Consider the following 16,714-nt stretch of genomic DNA (forward strand, 5'->3'; position numbering starts at 1 on the left):
ACAATAATAATTATAAAAATCCTCCACTGCTTATCCTCCTGCTATAACAAAACCTAAAATTGAAATTTCTCCATTCAATACCACCAATTTCCGCAACATTGGGACCCCCTTTTCCACTACCAGTTCCTTGAGGTGTTATACGGCAGTTTCTTATTGTTAGGCTACGTTGAATGGTGGCGTCTCCTGTAGGATCCCGTTTCATTATAAAGCATCATCAAATACCACAATGTAAAAGGAAACATGTTAACGTTAGTAGGGTTAGTATTAGTGGTGTTAGTGATAGTAGTGCCCCGCATGCATTAAGCTGCAGGCTTATGCCTTTCCCCATTTTCTGCGCTTCCGCAAGCTTGTTTCAATGTAACCCTGTGCGCCTTTCCCTCAAGGTGAATATTGTGTGTAATTCGCTCAACGTGGTTCGGTATACTGCGCTCAATCGCTTTTGGAAGGAGCCAATTTCAATTCCTCGTCTCCTGTCTCGTTGGTTCCTCTTCCATCTGCAACCTGTGTGGAGAAATCTGACATCAAAGTAGTTAGTTTATCGTAATATGGTTTATATTGCAACGTGCGAAATCTTCATGTTCGAACCTAGCGTTGGTCCAGGGCTTACTGTTTGCCTAGTTTCTTACTGACCTCAGCACCATGAGTCAGAGTGTTGACCCAGCTCATAATTGTATGTAGCCTATACCAACCTTACCAATTTGCTCTTTGGCGTTTGGTCCAAATCCTTATGGGTACACTCTAAAAAGAGCTGGGTTATTACTTTGACTAAACCCCTGGGTCAATTGCTTTTCTATAAAAAATGGGTTAAATATAACCCATATTGGGTTATTTTTCTGACCCATTACCTGGGTTATTGGCCAAACCCACATCAGCACCCAGGCCCTGGGTCATTTCAACCCTGTAATCTAAGTTATCTTGTCAACGATATTTGAATTTTGAATTTTACCGGTCGCCATTGCCAAAGCGGCTACCGGGCTACCAACGTCCAGAAGAGAGGACATCGGATGGCTTCTGAAAGCATTTTTTCGGTAAGTGTGCGCCTTTTATGTAAACTTGCCATATGCGATGTAAATGTGCGAAATGTGCAACATTTCATAGAAAGTTACACATTTCGAGTAATAGGAGGAAACGGTATTAACTAGTCTTTTAAGGGGAGCAAATGAATAAGCATTTAGTCATAACCGCCGCGGTTTGCTGTCCTGTGGTGGATTTGGGAATATAGATGCTTGCTTTAATGAATTTTACAAATGTAGGCTACATTTCATTGGAAAGTTACATGTTCCTCCAGCCTTCGTCCAGGTTCTGTCAACGGTGGTTAGTTAGCTACGGAAAGTCATAATGTTAGCCCTTCTGGGATTCATTTGGTTGCTATTTCGCTTAATATAGCTCATAACGGATGGTTGGCTGTCAGATTGGGCGGATACTTTTTAGGTAGATTGGGCTAAGTGTGTCCACTACACCAGCGATACCTAATGCAGGACGCTAAACTAACACAAATCTGACAAATTATATCTAGCCGCTACCAGAGATTTTTTTTAGGAAGGGCCGCTACTTCACCTGCTCAACCCAACCTAGAATGCAATAACGACAGCATTTTCGTTTGGGGGGCAAGCTGGCATCTGAAGACTGTCAGTGTCTTCGGTTACCACAAGTGTCATGATAGTTCTACATCAGGGAAGTCGATGAACTTTCTTCTTTTTTTGTATCACCTAGAACTAGTTTTGTGAGTGCAACTAAGTGCTTGTGTGACTTCGCCTGCGATATTCTGAGCTCACTGCGAGTCCGAACTCTGATAAAGGCAGAGGAAGAGCTCGCGCATAATATTACCGGCATGTTAGGTGTGGTAAGTCGCATCATGTGCTTGGTCAGCTTGCTTGCGCAAGAAAATGTTGTCGCGACAATGGTTTATTGTTTGTGTCAACTGACGTTTCTTATCTCGGCTCGTATGTGCTATGTGCTTTGCTTGTTTGGTTAGCGTCGTAGCTTGTGTACTACATAACTGTTTGATTACCGTATGCGGATGAAGCTGGCTGCGTGGAAAACTGTGTACATTCACCTGTCGTTGTGTTCCAAAATCATAAGGCTGTGGAGGGTTATAGTTAGCCAATTTCTCTCTTTCACGAGCAGGGATTTGTTGCTTTGTTGACGCTACAGGGAAGTTTCCTGGTTTAAAGAAAGTTGTGGCTAGAGCTCTATAGGCAATAAGGCAACAGCTACTTCAACAAGCTATGCATGATACTGATAGCTGATATCAGCCGCAAATCGTGCGTGTGTAGTTGTCCCAGAGACCGTTTAGTTCTAGTGTGACTGTGTGATATTGTACTCTGTAGTATGTGCAGTATTTCCGAAGACTGGTTGGTTTATATTTTTGTTAATGAAATATGTAAAGTTGTTGTGTGCACTACAGTCGTGAGACAAAAGCCTTTCATATATTTAGGTTGCCTGTATGTTTTGAAGGTGTGTCTGCAAAGCTCTGTAATGTTTTGTCTTTTTTTTTAAAAAATCTCTTATGCTCTGGATAAGATGGACGTCTTTCCTCTGACCTGTTACCAAGACAGCTGGATGTGTAAGAAGCTGGAACTAAGTCACTGAAGAAGTAAACCGATGAAAACCGATTTGAATTGTCTGAGAGATGTAAGTGACTGAGTTCAGGACAAATGTGTATGTCAACTGTATTGTAGGCCTATTACTTTAACAACAAAATCACAATAACTGCTTATTTGTTTGGCTGTAGGACACAAGTAAAAGGAGAAGAATGCTGCTCAGCTGGGTTGGCGAAGCTCTTGGATATCATCATCACATGTATGAAGTAAGTTTTTTAAATGAATGCACAACAGCAGGCGTTAATGAGCGTGCACACACACACACACACACGCACACACACACACACACACAATGAGAGCTGGCCTGATATTGTTCTTTGATTCTGTGAATGTGTATGGAATGCCTACAGCAGTGGTTCTTAACCTTTGTGTCTTAAAGCACCCCCTTACCTGTTACCAAGACAAGCCGCGCACCCCCACCTAAAACTTCTACACATGTATACGCACTAAAACATGATTTAAGTGATTAATTACAATGATTCTGAGATAAATGAGGCTTTAATCAATTACCTTAATGACTTTAAATGGGGATCAAAACATGTTTTTATTTTGATCTGGCCTAATTATAATGTTCCCAAGCAGAAATTTGGTCACAACCTCAACACAAACAAAATTCCGCGCACCCCCTGGAGTCTCTGGCGCACCCCCAGGGGGTGCCCGCACCCCAGGTTAAGAACCACTGGCCTACAGTACTGTCTGGTGTCACTTCAGACAATTTTGCAACGGTTTACTGTATGTTCTGTCTATTTGTCTGCCAAACTCTCAAACTTGTTGTCTTTCTTTTTGTCTTCCTCTTTGGGCACCGGTAGGCACAGAGTCATTCCGGTAGGCACAGAGTCGTTCCTCGATGGACGTGATGACCTGGCACCAAAACCGCTTAATGTGTATGAAGCTGTGTCTGCATCGAGGGAAGAACCCAGCACTGAAATGTGAGTGTATGATCCAATAATTGTAAACATGGGTGCCAGTTGTACTATATATTTCACAGTAAAATCCCAATTACTATTACTCATAGTTATTCATTCTTTTTCTGCTGTAGGACACAAATGAAAGAAAGGTACTTCGGCTCTGCTGGGTCTGCGACACTACTTATCCGAGGAGTCCTCAAACATCAGGATGTAGGAAGTAAGATCTTTATATGTCATGCATAACAGCCCATGCGTGCACGCGCGCGCGCACACACACACGCACACGCACACACACATATGCTCATACACACACGTACAAAACATGCGCATGCACACCCCACTCTACACCACACACAACCTTAAAGGAAAATCCCTACTAGTTTCAACATCCAATTATATTGTTCTCACTACCACTGGCTTGTCAGGACCCAACAACACAGTTCAGGATAAATGTGTATGTCAACTGTATTGTAGGCCTATTACTTTAACCATGAAATCACAATAACTGCTTACTTTTTGGCTGTAGGACACAAGTAAAAGGAGAAGAATGCTGCTCAGCTGGGTCGGCGGTCACACTACTTATTCAAGAAGCTCTTGGATATCATCGGCATGTATAAAGTAAGTTTTTTTATATCAATGCACAACAGCAGGCGTTACTGCACACACACACACACACACACACACACACACACAATGAGAGCTGGCCTGGTATTGTTCTTTGATTCTGTGAAAGTGTATGGAATGCCTACAGTACTGTCTGGTGTCACTTCAGACAATTTTGCAACGGTTTACTGTATGTTCTGTCTATTTGTCTGCCAAACTCTCAAACTTGTTGTCTTTCTTTTTGTCTTCCTCTTTGTGCACTGGTAGGCACAGTCATTCCGGTAGGAACGGAGTCGTTCCTCGATGGACGTGATGACCTGGCACCAAAACCGCTTAATGTGTATGAAGCTGTGTCTGCATCGAGGGAAGAACCCAGCACTGAAATGTGAGTGTATGATCCAATAATTGTAAACATGGGTGCCAGTTGTACTATATATTTCACAGTAAAATCCCAATTACTATTACTCATAGTTATTCATTCTTTTTCTGCTGTAGGACACAAATGAAAGAGGACGTCTTCTCTGCTGGGTCTGCGACACTACTTATCCTAGGAATCCTCAAACATCAGGATGTAGGAAGTAAGATCTTTTTTATGTCATGCATAACAGCCCATGCGTGCACGCACACACACACACATACAAAACATGCACGTGCACACTCCACTCTACACCAAACACAGATAAACACACACAACCTTAAAGGAAAAATCCCTACTAGTTTCAACATCTAATTATATTGTTCTCACTACCACTGGCTTGTCAGGACCCAACAGCCTCTTTTTTCCAGCCCTGTCCGTCATCTCATTCTAATGAGTGCATGATCTGTTTACATATAAAACAGACATAGCGTGTAGCACCCAAAATGCACATGCAGTCAAGTCAAAAATAACATATATATAATTTCCCTAAACCATATTTATGATGACTGAGATGGAAGAGCCATCATTAACACTTTTCTTTTGTTTTGCTTTTTCAAGACTTATGGTGAGATGCCAAGAGCCGCCATGAGGGATATGCAACCTGCAGCTTCACCATGCTTTTGGGAGATCATGTACTACGTGAACCTTGAGTATCTACAAGCCAGCTACTTTAAGTTCTTGAAAGGGTAGTGATGTCATTCAAGCCAGATCACGAGACAAGGTCCTGTACAAACTGTCAATCTAAATGTTGCGACATCCCTGTCAGTTCTTTTGGACTGAATACATGCTGTGTTTGAAATATATTATTCGGATAACTCCCCATCAGGGAATACCTTGTCTGTTAATGACGGATGGACATGCCATTGACATGCCGTGCACACTTTGATGTTTTTTATTTTAATGTTTTCTATGTTTTCCAATGTTCTTTTTTTATTTATGTTCTGTTATATGCTGGTTATGTAAGTACTGTATGGAATGTAGTGACTGTAGAGACCAAGACAAATTTCAACCTGGGGACAAAAAGTTCACACCACTCTGTTAGCGCAGTTATGGATGCACTGTAAATTTTGTAATTAACCAAAAGTACGGTGAGAAGCCTGTTTGTGCAGATGGACCTGCTGGCGGGCCTGTTTACTCATAGCTAAAAAGCAACATATTATCTGTGCAAAAGCACATGGGTTCTTCGAAAAGGGGTTAAACATTTTAATGTGCTGTTTTACAGTGTGCTATACAAAAGGTAAGGTGAAACTAATTTTTTGAAATTCTATAATTGTACAGTGTCACTGAAATCAAATGGTGCATTGGTAAAACTGAACCATTTCTTTTAATCCCGTTTAGCAGAGCCTATGTTTGAACTATACTGTCACCAATATTGTAATGACTGAGTTTTAACCTGTTACTTAAGGCTCTTGGTAATGTCATAGCAATGTTGCTATGATGTAGTTGAGTCTTTTCAGTCATGAGTGATCAGTCTTGCTGATAACCCGTCTTTGCAAAGAGGCTACAAAGATGCATGTAAATTCAATTAAGGTTTTATTGCTCCAATGCTATCATGTGTTAATGCTACACTGCTGTGATTTGCATCTTTATAGTATACTTTTATGAAATGTATTGTTAATTATCTTCATTGTTCAGCAATAAAAAAAAGATCTGAAATATTATGCATTCTTGTATTTTGTTTTTTTTAAATTGATCTTAATTAATGCATTGGTCAACAATTCTGGTATATTTCACCCTAATGTAATAATGTTAAGTCATAATTGTTTTTTGTAAATCCCCTTGCAATTTAAATACCCAATATTGGGTTAAAGTATGAACCCAACAAAGAAGTCAATATGACCCAACAATGTGGTAGCAGGTCTGACCCATTTAATGGGTTCTTTTAACACACAAATTGGGTCAGAATGACCCATTTAGTTGGTTTAGGGGAATGACCCAATGTGAGGGTTAAAATATTTTAACCCAGCCAAAGGGTAGGCCCAATACTGAACCAGGGCCTGGGTCAGATAATAACCCAATTTGGGTTGTTTTTGACCCAGGCTTTTTAAGAGTGTATGCATTCCACAATCCACCAATATGTCCAAGTTCATTGCAACTATTTTTTTCAAACCACAGACCTTCTGCCAAAGTTATTTTACCAGCCCGGAGACAACGGTCTCCCATTCATGTCCTCTACCAACCATCAGTGTTTTGGCCACACGGCCCCCAACCAGTCCATCAGTTATTTCCAAATGGTCACTCGCATCAAAATCTTTTCCGAAGACGCCCTTTCGTGCTCTCTCCAAATCCTTTCCATATCGAACGTTCTCTGTGGGAAAAAAAATCCTTGATTTCCGATGTCCTTGTGAGAAGCTTGCACTGCTGCCAAACGTTCTTTGTTACCTTTTCCATAGTGAACCCCTGTAAAACCATGGCCTTGTTACCTCATTGCCGCATAAACCGCTTTCAATCTTTACCAACATCCAACACTCAACAATGTGTTTTTCAAACAACCTTTGTTATCTGTCGTTATTTCCTAGGCTATGTATGTGATGTGTGGTGTACTGCAGTCTTTTCTCAAATCTCGTCTGTCTTAAGTCGAGTCCAGTGTCACGGTCGCACATGTAGGCCTACATCTCCCCCTTTCTTCTGAAATAACACGCCGTGTTGTTTCAGAAGAACCCACAACAATTGTGTAACCAGGTACACCGCGCAGTTAATGTCTGAACGGTAATCGTAAAAAATCTTAATAATAAAAATAAAATAAAAATAAAAACCTCAAAATATCCATAGGTCTAAGGAGTAGGCCTATTCCTGTTGTGACAAACAGAACAAACAATAAAAAAATCATCAGTCAAATCAATGTACAGAGAGTATTGGGAAGGCCATCGTGTTTTTAGCTAATTATGTTTGTTCAGTCAGTATTGTGTACTCTTATACTCCGCGTGGTGTTGGGTAGACTATGTGTAGCTTATAATGCAATGTGTATAATTCAACCCCAGCAGCCACCCCTTCTTGCCCAATGTAGATGTAGGGTAAACAGTCCCACTGATTCCCAATAACTGTCTTAAACACGCCTGTGCGTATGTTTTCATCTTAATCAATGTTACGTGGTAGGGGTCAGATAAAAGGGATATGGGTGTATAAATGGCACCCAAGGGCGTCACTTCTGGTGTGAGTTAAGCAGTAGTGTTACCAAACAATCTTGACATAGTCTTTCAATTTTTCATAGGCCAGAAGGGGTCCCCCAACCCTTCTCCTTTGTGAGCTCTAGGTCCCAATCCCGTTTGCGTATTGTCCATGGGATAGGCTTGCTCCGGCTCCAGTGTGCGCTTGGTGTGCTTGTGCTTGTTTTTTCTCTGGTTTCAGCTTTGAAGTAGGTGCAGTGCCCTCCGTGTTGTGTAGGCATTCCACTGGCAGTCTCTCACTCAGAGCCCGGTCCCACTATAAGCAAAACACCCCCATACATGACCCTACCTTGGGCATCGCTACTCCCTGTTCCCCGTCCTCTGAATCCCACCACGTTGTCCCTAACCCCTTAATGAAATTGGACCAACTTCAGGCTTGGATGAAGAATGTGTGACTGCTGTGTTGTAACATGAGTTGTATCAATTGTGTTTCGATTCCGTCGCTCTTTTGGACTCAGCTAATTGCAACTTAACTAGTTGTGCATGTGCTGTATCAGTGCTTAGTTTCTCTTCCTCGCGTTTTGCACTATACTGTTTCATGTGGTGCTTGAGATGGCGTTCCCAGTATTCTGTAGTACTATAGGCCTAGGGCAAATTTGGATCATTTAACATCGTTTCTCGTACCGGCTTTGGGATTGCTTCTAGAATGGCCATTCTGAACATAGCAGTTTGCAGCTTGTCAGAGCTTGGATGGTTTCCGGCTATGTCTGTCCAAAATGTCTTACTTTTTGCTCCATCGGGCACTGGGTGACGTTTACGCATTGCAGTGCCTATGTCAGCTGCGTATAACGCAAATGGGTATGAATCTGGCAAAAAGGCTCGTTCTTGCTTCCGTTTCCACTATCTGTATCCCACGCGCTTGTTTGTTTACATAACAGTGCGCGCCAATCGCCAATCGTTATCTTTTGTGACATATAGCCTAGCTTTCATCAATTTGGACAACCACGGTGCACCCCTTTCGACGGGTGAAGGTATTTTTTCCAGGATCGAATTCATGTCAGGAAAACTAAACGGCTTAGGCCTATAGCCTATTCATCCACTCTGTTCTTTTTCTCCACCGGATATATTCCAACTGTCTTGGTTGGGCCTTTACGTGAAAAAAATATCCTTCTCATGTTCGTATTCCAAACAAACACACACACAAACAAACAACTGGCCAGTAGTCACACATTCTTCAGACACATATAGGGCCCATTGACATACAATGGCAGACAAACACAGACCACCTATGTAGTCTACACGTTAGTAAACACAAAGTGCGTATCCTGTGACATTAATTGCTCACAGATTAAACAGATTCCATCTCTTTGTTTCTCCAATGAATGGCCAAGCAACGCTCTCAATATCTCCTCCCACTGTTCCGAAACAGTGATCCACCTCATTTTATCCTTCTCTCGTAATTCTGACTCCAAATTCAATACATTTCCTCCGTACATCCTGCCTTCAGCAGAATGACCACTCATTTCGTACTCGCTAGTACGTTACTCACTTCTCGTAATTCTGACTCCAAATTCAATACATTCCCTCCGTACATCCTGCCTTCAGCCGAATGACCACTCATTTCGTACTCGCTAGTACGTTACTCACTTCTCAAACACTCGCGCAAACACGCTCTCACATACACACGGGTACCCGGTCCACACACTAAGGTTCACAGCTCAGTCCTGATATCAATAATTACCAGAGTGAAACCTAACCAAAAGAAAACAAATCAAAATAATAAAACAATAGGCCTATTCGTTGAACTCCAAGCTCAACAGCGCGCGGATCTCCCTGATGCGTATCAGTAACTACTTTGGGAGGGTCCCAGACCCTCCAGAGGTCCCAGACCTCTCCGATCCAGACCTCACTTACTTCCTTTGAACCCCAGGTTCTCCTCCAGTTGAGATTACTCGACCCCTTCTGTTTTTACCGGATTGAGGAAGCCTCGATGACCGCTATTACCAAATTTACCTTTCAGATATTTAATCTTCAAGGGGGAAACACCGAACTGCCCTCTGACTTCCGATAAAAGCCCCTCACTCTCAACTCGACCAAATTCACAACTGACGACCATCTGGACCGCAAAAAGTTCCGTTCACATTCAACCGTTCTTTCAGGGCAGATATTTCAACAACCTTCTGTCTAACCTCCAAGGTTCTTGTCTAGTTGAGATTCGCAGATCCCAGATCTCTTCGATTTTTAACAGATGGGGAAACCTTGATGTCCGCAATTACTTGTTACATAGTTAGATGGGCTATTTCGAACCCAATCCTCCCACGGGGAAGCACCAAGCTCCTCAATTACCTTACACCTGATAAAGCCCTCATTCCCAACTTAGACTATGTGCAAACCACAACACGTAATACAGTCAAAGACAATACCAAACAAACAAATAGGCCTAATGATGCTTTCGCTGTCGCCGTCAAATACAAGGAGGCATATGCAACAGAGTAGCAACACACAATTTGGAATAGCCAATCGCAGAATTTGATTTAACTGGTTTCTGCTTACCTGGTTGTGTGGCCATGATTTCGTTGTTGTCACCCGACTGCGATATCCTCCAGGAAAGAAAAAATGTAAATCCTAATGTGAAAAGTAAAATGTTCTTCAAAAGAAAAAAATATTTTTAATTCCTTTTGCTCGAATCACGTCGGGCTCACCAAATTGTTGAAGTTTACCGTCTTGGTCTCTACACTTCTTGCATGTTCAAAATCCGAGTCAAAGGAATCAAAAACTCCAAAAGCCAAATTAATCTATTTATTTTCTAAAATTACCAAATAACAAAATGACCACCACTGGTAATATCCAGAATACCAGCAATGGCCCATACACAGTAAACACTACAGCTTTCCAGAACTGCAGAGTCTACTACATAAAAATGACAATGATTGACAGGAACAGCGAAAGCATACGAAGCGCTCCGGAGATCCTAACTTTTTTCTCTCCTTGACCAATAACAAGTATTGAGTTCGGGTGGAACAAAATTAGGAACTCCTGAACTGGCCCTTTCTGTTGGTATTTATGGTTTGTGAGTGTATGGGTGTGGTTATGTGTAAGTAATTACGTGATTTGTTAGTTAACCAAGAATGTGCCTAGTCTGTGTCGATTGTAATCTGTTGTCTTCATTTCCAGGTGGGTCTTGATTTGATCACTCTAGGTCTTCATGACCTCATCTGTGGACTTCCTGAGTTCTGTAACTTGATTAAACAATACACATACAACAGCACATTCTTTTGACATATTTGTGAGTCCTTGGTTCTGAAAAAGATAGAAATCTAATGTTAGTCGTTCCCATTGTCACCTACTCCTGGCTTCCTAAAAAATATTAATTCAAATAGTTTTAATTTCTGAGTGACATCACTGTAACCTGTGTCCTAGAAGGAATGATACTTCAAAGGGTTAGTATGCACATTGCTGTTCTTCCAGGGTATTCTATGGACTTCAGACTCCTTCAAAAGCAATCAGTTAATCAAACATCACATGACTGGGTTTCAGCTTGTCTCACAATACTGTTTTGATGACATCTGTAGACTCTCCTAAAAGAATGGGGCACTTACTCAACATCCGCATCCCATGATTGTCACATGGGGTCATTGGGCCTACTCAATGGTTTGAGTGCCCACCAACAAGACACATTTATTTTAATGTTTTTAATCATAACCAAATATTGTAGAATTTCCTGCAAACACAAATGAATACCTGAACAACTTGCTGTAAGACAATGCATTATATTTCAGGACCTCAGAATCTAGCCTATTTTCCAACAGTGTGTGTGTGTGTGTGTGTGCGTGCGTGTGTGTATGTGTGTGTGTAATTTGTGTTTGTAGAGTGTGTTTGTCTATGTTTAGTGGGTAGTGTGTGTGTTTGCATGTCTGTGTGTGTGTGTGTGTGTGTGTGTGTGTGTGTGTGTGTGTGTGTGTGTGAGAGAGAGAGAGAGTATGTGTGTGCCGTTTAGGTATGAGTGTGAGTGTATGTTGTGTTTTCTTGTGAGTCTGTCAGTGTCTTGGGATGGAGGATTTTGTAAATGTTTGCCGCGGTCTTAACAGGTCAAGCCATGAAATAGGATTTTGCTGCTGTGTTGTTGTTTGTGCTGCATGTCTCTGTGTATTGTATTTATGTGTGTACAATACATACAGCACTGTACCATATGTGTGTGTCTTGTATGTAAGGTAATGTGTGTATGAATGGTGTGTGTGATGCCAGTCTTTGTCTCCAATGCTCCTCTCCTCTCCTCTCCTCTCCTCTCCTCTCCTCTCCTCTCCTCTCCTCTCCTCTCCTCTCCTCTCCAGTAACAACAGCAACTCCTCTGAACCTTTCTCTTCTTTTCTTTTCTCCCTTTCTCTCCTCCCATGTCCCCTCTTCTCTCCTCTTCTCTCCTCTCCTCTCCCCCGCGCTCAGCAGGGTGGTTAAATTGTCCATAATGCATAAACGCTCGTTTATAAAAACTGACAGACGCGACCGTCGTTTGCAGAAATTAATTACTTCTCTGAGCGGAGCAGAGTGGCGTGGTGTGGTGCGGCAAGGCTAGAGCTTCTGCTGTCAGTCACACCCGACCACCCAGACAGCCCTCACAGATCTCACCAGAGATCACACGTTAGCCTGCAGAGAGAGGAGAGGAGAGCAGAGGAGAGGAGAGGAGAGGAGAGGAGTAGCAAAAAGCTGTAAGGAGGAGAGGAGAGAAGAAGGGAGAAGCATTGGAGAGGAGAGGAGAATGGAGGAGCATTGAGAAGGGTAGAGGGAGGGAAGAGGAGAGAAGAGGAGAGAACCATTGGAGGGGAGAGGAGAAAGGAGGAGCATTGAAGAGGAGAGGAGAGGTGAGGAGGGTAGAGGAGAGGAGAGGGGAGGAGAGGAGAAAGGAAAGAAAAGGAGATGAGAGAAGAGGAGAGGAGAAAGGAAGGGAAATGAGAGGAGTATAGAGGAGAGGAGCAGAGGAGGGGAAGAAGGGTTGGAGAGGAAGACAGACAGACAGACAGAGAGAGAGAGAGAGAGAGAGAGAGAGAGAGAGAGAGAGAGAGAGAGAGAGAGAGAGAGAGAGAGAGAGATGGAGCGAGATAGAAATGACCAGAGGTGGAAATTACCAGAGAAGAGAAAAAAAGGCCAGATCACCGACAGATCAGAGCTATCCTCTGTCAAATGAAAAAAAAATATTTTGTAAAAAGGATAAAATAATAATCAAGGGCATAGAGTTTATGTTGATGTTGTGCTGATTGTTATTTTGTCCTCCTGCCTGTAGCTAAATTGAATAAATTGCATTAATCTGTGTGGGGTTAATGGAACCGATCTGGTCCGTGGCGTGGCGTTGCGTTGCGATACCAGTGGAGCTAATGATAAAAGTGTGCCGCCCCTTCCTCGCTGACACGCCGGCGATGGAGACGGAGACGGCTTTTAGCATAATGAATGGCAGGTCAGTCAAATGCCAACGTTTCTTCCCCATTAATAGATGGCTCATCTGCCGCTTTGCATGATAATTAAACAGAATCTGCTAAATTGTTTTCCCCCCCCTCCTTTAATACGCTGAATTCATGCCACGAGGACTTCATTGCGGCAGAAAGTGATTTACCAGATCACAGATCATTTGTCTTATTATTGTCTTGAAGTTATAGGCTACTTCACTCATAGCAAAGCCCAAGGTAGGTTTTCCAGTGATGGTGCGTCTGGAACCTTAGTAGTGCCTACTTGGATGAAGTTGCTTTAACCTGCTATAGTTATTGTACAGTATTTATAAGGTTAATGAAGATTTGAAAACACCTCTGAAGAGTTGTCTGCCTTACTTTTAGTGGTTGGATCCATATTTCTGATATCATTTAAAAATACCTTTTTATGGAAATTGATGGCCTACTGTGCATTGATGACATAGACCTACAATCCAAATGAAATTAGGAATGCAGTTACCCACTTCCATGAATGTAGACTAAAAAATGACAGAACTTTGCCAAATTTTAATTAGTTATCTAACAAATCTAAATGTCAACTCTCGTGTATTCATGTCTGACAAAAATGATGAGAAATAGATATTGGCAATGATTTGACATTTGCACAAGGTGTGTAGCCTAAGCAGTATGGAAATCCCTTCACAAATCTCTTTCAGCAATAGACCTTTTAACATACACCGTGCAATATACGTATGCGTAATGTGGCATGAGAAGATTTAAAATATATATTTGCTGGAGAGTCAGCAGAATACTATAGGAAACTCTTTCTAACATCTCCTCAAAATGTCATATTAGCATAGCTATAGTCGCGAAATGCAATGCAATAGCCTGATGACCAGAAATAATCACACATTGTGTTGGAAAGTATAGTATATTGTTTCTGTCTCTTTATTTGCATATGCAGGTCTGGACATAGGCTTAGGAATGGGCTGAATATAATCAGCAGATAAGCCATCGTCACTGTAAATTGTTAGCTAATTACAGTAAATAGGTTTGTATAGGCCTACAGAATTGTTTAAAATAGTGCAAACGCTTTTGAGTTTCATGTTTTTGGATCTCTGAGTTGGCTAGTGTTGGACCTAGTGCGACTGAATGCTATCTTTATCCTTACCAAACCAACAAATACCATACCATTCCACTGGTTGTATGCTAGCCACGCCATGCCCTCCTAGTGATGCAACACCTTCTGTGTTGCTTATAGTCAGGCCAAGAGCAATGTAAATATTGCTTCTGATTTCCCGAAGAATCTGGAACTCCACCCACTTTGTCAGGAACCAATCAACCAGTACCAAACCAAGGGAGGCGCGGGTCAACAATGCTGTTTGGGAAATGTTAATTGTTATGCTCTTGGTCAGACCAAGTCTCAAAGAGATTTGAAAGTCGAAGATTATCAGGTTAGTTTTATGCTGACATGGTCATGTGCATACACATTACCGTACTGTAGATAAATGTGTCTTATGCCGTGTACAGACCAAGACCGAACTATGCTGCCTGGTAGCGTGGGTAGCAGAAGAAGTTTCGCCTTGAATTCGCTGTATTCGCTCGAGACGCAGCATTGACATGTTTGATTCAGCTAATCACATAACGACTCTGGCTTGACAGCCTGGGACATTCGGAGATATGAACGTTCTGATTGGTTTTCGGCGAACAGCGTCAGAGCGAATTCGCCTGCGATTAGATTTAGTTTAATCGTCAAAATTCGCTCTGGTCGCGCAAGAAACTTCGCTCCTGGCGAATTCGCTTTGGTAGCGCAGGTCGCGTGCCCTCCATAGAGAAATAATGACTTCCGTCGCTTCATTCGCTCCGTTCGCTCTTGGTCTGTACACGGCATTACAGATTCTGTTAAAATGAAAATGCCCCAAGACACATTTCCTTTACTACGCCACAACAGATGTTCAGTTTCCTCTCAGGTGTTGTTAAATACCATGCCTTTTGGAGCTGCTGCAGCTTGATGTTTTGACAGCCTGCACAAACCCTGTTTTTCTCACAATGAAATTTAGATAATGTAAAGAATTGCTGTAACCACTCTCCTGAGATCTCCGTCCGTCATGCAGTTTGATTAAATCTAAAAAAGGCTATTTTAATGACACTGTTTTGTAAGTGTTCCCTGTATTGTTTTCTGACATTGAATGAAGGTTATAAATCCAATGGTGTGTTTGTGTTCTTGCTGCTGCATCGCAACTCAATACTAGCAAAAAAAGATATGCGTTCAGAATACTAATAGCACCAACACAATATAAGCTATATGTTTCGGCCTTTCAAGCCTTTTTTAGATAGCTCAGTACACCACATCAACGTGCTTTATACACTCTCAACCATTGCACCTCTGTTTGTCTGTTTGTTTGCTTGCCTGCCTGCCTGTCTGTCTGCCTGTCTGTATGTCTGCTTGTTTGCCCTGCAGTATGTGTCATCACATACTACACACACACACACACGCACGCACATACACACACACACACACACACAGGCACACTATGTGTCCCATCATGTATGATGTCGCCTACAGCAGTAGGCCAGGGGACCAGGTTGCCACGAGTAATTGAACTGATTTTATGCTGCAAATGTCTGAATAGAAATAACATTCTGAAAGTGTAGCGTAGTAATCTATCAGCACACTGCATTTTCTGATATAATGGGTGCAAGGGATGATATAATGGGCATGGATATTATCCGATAATCTGATATGGGTTATGTTTTAGGCTGAGGGAATGTGTCTGTGTGTCTGTCAGCAGGATTACCCAAAAATCTGTTGCCATTTTCATCAGCTCTGCATCTGGATCAGGAACGTAATCCAGGATTTTTTCCCCTCTACTTTCTTTTTTGACATCATGAAATCGGTCATATTGGCCTCAATGGAGGAGGAGGTCTGTGTTTTTTTGTGAGTTTTTAATATGGTATTATAGAAGTGTGATCGCTTCTCTCCATCCTGTCATTAGGTCCTCTGGTCATCCTGTATCAGTCAGGCCTGTCACAACCTGGCAAGCAAACTAGGCAGTTGCCCAAGGGGCCCCATCTGAAATGGGGCCCTCTGGTAATCACTGGTTATATACTGTATACTTGTATTCAGATGACAGCAATGAAAACTTTGTGAGTGAGGTTAAACCTAAAATTCAAATTCCCTAAATTCAATGACCGAAAAGTGCAATGATGCTATCAAAATCTCGGCTTGTGAGAGGGCTTGTGAGAGGGGCCCTCCCCAGTAGTTTGAGTTTGAAAGAAAACAGGGCCCCATGTCTCCCTTTGCCAAGGGCCCCCAAAATACCTAGAAACTGCCCTGGTATCAGTGGGTGTGGAAGAGAACAGCAAGGGCCATGTGAATAATAACTCTGGGTGGTTCCAGGCATTTCCCTCAGCCGGGGTAATGGAACCTCTGGCAATAAGATGTCACACACAGAGAGGATGTGGCCAATTCCGATTCCGAAACGAGTTTATAAAAAGAACCGACCGACCAACAAATATTTTTTAGCTGTATTTTCCTACAAGAACTGCCTGGAGTATAATAAGAAACGTGTTGTTTCGAAACATTTTTCTATGCAGACTACATCTAGCAAACAAGATTTAGATAGCAAGACTTGCTCTGTCTATATGTACATGTAGTAGT

At 42.1% G+C, this 16,714-nt stretch overlaps 2 long non-coding RNA genes across 2 annotated transcripts; both read left to right on the forward strand.

The window, feature by feature from the left end:
- Positions 1 to 2,510: 2,510 nt before the first annotated feature.
- LOC134448995 (uncharacterized) lies at positions 2,511 to 3,596 on the forward strand. The gene is made up of 3 exons (XR_010034891.1): positions 2,511 to 2,634; positions 2,735 to 2,809; positions 3,433 to 3,596. It is a non-coding gene; the product is annotated as an uncharacterized LOC134448995 (long non-coding RNA).
- Positions 3,597 to 3,671: 75 nt separating this feature from the next.
- LOC134448990 (uncharacterized) lies at positions 3,672 to 6,193 on the forward strand. Its single transcript, XR_010034884.1, has 5 exons — positions 3,672 to 3,728; positions 4,038 to 4,129; positions 4,382 to 4,499; positions 4,610 to 4,692; positions 5,091 to 6,193. It is a non-coding gene; the product is annotated as an uncharacterized LOC134448990 (long non-coding RNA).
- Positions 6,194 to 16,714: the final 10,521 nt, after the last annotated feature.

The sequence above is a fragment of the Engraulis encrasicolus genome, chromosome 5, assembly GCF_034702125.1.
Source record: "Engraulis encrasicolus isolate BLACKSEA-1 chromosome 5, IST_EnEncr_1.0, whole genome shotgun sequence".
Lineage (NCBI taxonomy): Eukaryota > Metazoa > Chordata > Actinopteri > Clupeiformes > Engraulidae > Engraulis > Engraulis encrasicolus.